The sequence below is a fragment of the Jaculus jaculus genome, chromosome 12 (assembly GCF_020740685.1).
Source record: "Jaculus jaculus isolate mJacJac1 chromosome 12, mJacJac1.mat.Y.cur, whole genome shotgun sequence".
NCBI lineage: Eukaryota > Metazoa > Chordata > Mammalia > Rodentia > Dipodidae > Jaculus > Jaculus jaculus.
The window spans coordinates 34,533,308-34,536,244 of record NC_059113.1 but is presented as its reverse complement, the minus strand read 5'-3'; the positions used below and the strand labels follow the sequence as shown (position 1 = coordinate 34,536,244).

At 45.2% G+C, this 2,937-nt stretch overlaps 1 non-coding gene across 1 annotated transcript; it reads left to right on the top strand.

The window, feature by feature from the left end:
- Nucleotides 1-2,339: 2,339 nt before the first annotated feature.
- On the top strand, nt 2,340-2,446 carry LOC123453837. Its single transcript, XR_006633015.1, has one exon. It is a non-coding gene; the product is annotated as a U6 spliceosomal RNA (small nuclear RNA).
- Nucleotides 2,447-2,937: the final 491 nt, after the last annotated feature.

The window sequence follows — 2,937 nt, the reverse complement described above, 5'->3', positions numbered from 1 at the left end:
GGCCTCAAGTCAAGAGCCCCAATGATTTTGCTTGTCTAGAAAGTCAGCAATAGTCCCTCTTCTTCTGAGAAGGACTACTTTGGAGACTTTGTTCATTCATGCAGATATAAGAGATTGTTTCCAGGTGTCCAGAATTAGTGAAGCAAGTAAATGAAGATGCCTCCAGTGATGGTGTGAAATGCTGTTAGGTGATGTACAATCACAGTAGGTCTTTCATTCAGACTGTGAATTTGATGACTTGGATAAAAGTTCTTTTCAATATGTCAGTAGTCTTTTTAAAATGCATTCATTAGAGAAAGAGGGAGAGAATGGGCATGTCAGGGCCTCCATCCACTGCAAACAAACTCCAGACGCATGTGCCACCTTGTGCATCTGGCTTACGAGGGGCCTGGAGAATCGACCCTGGGTCCTTAGGCTTTGCAGGCAAGTACCTTAACCGCTAAGCCGCCATCTCTCCAGTCCAAGTCAGTAGTCTTTCTATTGGTGCTGGTGGTGATGGCCGTGGTGGTAGCGATGGTGTGGCAGTGGTAAAGGTGGAGGTGGGTGTGATGATGGCAAGGGTGGTGGGGATGGTGAAGGTGATGATGGTTGTGACAATAATGGTCATGTGTTGTTATGGAGGATGGAGATGAAGGTGGAAGTGGTGGGAGGTATAGAGGTGGGGTGAAGGTGAGGTGTTTGCACTGATGGTGGTACTGGTGCTGATGTAGATGTGAAGTGATTGTGACTGTGAAGATAGTGATCATGGTGATGATGGTAATCATGGGTATAGTGGAGTCACAGATAGAGGTAGAACTAGCAAAGGTGGTAGTGGTGGTGATGTCAATGATGGGCAATGGGACACAGAGTGATGGTGATGGTAACAGTGGCGATGGTGCTGGAGTTAAAGATGAAGATAGAGATAGTCATGGCGATGTGGTACTGCTGATGGTAGGGACAGTGGTCGAGGTAATGGTTGTCACCATGGTGGTCAGGAGGGGTGGAGGTTTCTATGGTGATAGAGATGGAGTTACAGATGGAAATGAAAGTGGACAATGGTGGTGAGGAAGGTGAGGCAGTGATGAATAATGCTTTTCATGATAGTGGTGGTGATAGTGATCTTAATGATCATGCTGGCAGTGATGGGGCTACAGATGAAGCTGGTAGTGGTGATAGTGGCAATGGTAGTGTTGCTGTGAGTGTTCTGAGCACTACCTTCAGGTCAGAAGATACAATCTCCACACATTCTGGCCTCAGAAACTTAGAGGACCACATAAATGTCCTCTGCTCTTCTGTGCAGTTCTGAAGCTCCTAATGTACTTTTATTTCAGTCTAAACAAGGAAGGAAGCATCCTATTAAATTTCATCATTGTCTTTCCAGGCCAGGAGAACTGGAGACACGTCTTAGGAATAAACCATCAGTATTCCCAGTGGCATTTTGTTGTGATCAGAAAAATACGGAAGCTAACGGCAGGGGAAAGGAAGATGTAGATGGCTCCATATTCCCCAAGATTAAAAGGACTTGTGGTGATTTTGAGCTAACACAGATACATTAAGACTCATGTTGAATGTGGAGCTGGCCCTTGTCAGGGAGTAGAAATTATAGCAGTTCCCTGAAAGCAGCCACTTTCAGTACAACTCACTCTGCTGTTCTCCCGAAGCCATCAAGGCAGACGTGATCTTCATAACCTGAGCAGAGCTTTGCTTAGGGAGGCTTCAAGGAACCTACAGCCAGACTGGGCTGAAGAGAGACAGCAGTGACCTGAATGAGACTCTGCAGCAGCTGCTTCTAGGATGAGATGGCTAGCCAGGGTGACAGGTGGCTGCTCCATTGGTTTTGTAGGATATGTAAGCATTCTTCAGAGCTTCCAGGAAGTGCAGGTGAACTCCCTATTGTCCTTAGGATGGAGGCTCCTCCTCTTGATGTCTGAACATAAAAAGAGCATACTCCTCCTAGAATTTCCACAATCATCTATGACACACTGTGAAAAATATAAGTTAATTATAACAAACATCATTTAATTTTGTAATTAAAAAAAATAACAATGGGTGGCACATGCCTTTAATCTCAGCACTTGGGAGGCAAAGGTAGAAGGATCACCATGAGTTCAAGGCCACCCTGACACTGCAATTCCAAGTTAACCTGAGGTAGAGAGAGACTGTACCTCAAAAACAGAGCCAAAACAAAAAGGCCAAGTGTGGTGGCACATGTCTTTAATCCCAGAACTCAGAAGGCAGAGGTAGGAAGATTGCCATGAGTTTGAGGCCACCCTGAGAGTACAAGGTGAATTCCAGGTCAGCCTGGGCTAGAAAGAGACCCTACTTTGAAAAACCAAAGTAAATAAATAAATAACAATGGAGTGTTCACTTTGGCAGCATATATACTAAAATTGGAACAATACAGAAAAGATTGGCATGGTCCCTGCGCAAAGATGACATGCAAATTTGTGAAGCATTCCATATTTTTAAAAAAATAACAATGAGGCTGGAGGGATGGCTTAGGTGTTAAGGCACTTGCCCATGAAGCCTAAGAATTCATCTTCAAATCTCCAGGTCCCATGTAAGCCAGACACACAATGACACAAGCATGCAATGCTGCACGTGCACACAAGAGGGTGCACGTGTCAAGTTTGTTCACAGTTGCTGAAGGCCCTGGTGTGCCCATTCTCCTTTCTCTCTCTCTCCCTCCTTCCCTTCCTCTTTCTATCTCCCTCTTGCTCTCAAAATAAATATATAACAATGGAGATCAAATAGCATAGGAAGGAAAGGGGAAAGCAAGGAGACAAGGAAGAAAGGAACAGGAGGACAGAGAAACCAAGAAAGGACTAGATAGATACAACCCAGGAGGAAGGCATTAAGGTTGAAAGGCGGCCCACGCTCTGCCTGCAGAAACATACAATAACCTGAACAGACAAGCAGGATGCAGAGGCTGCCTCTGATCGAGAAGACATGAGAGAG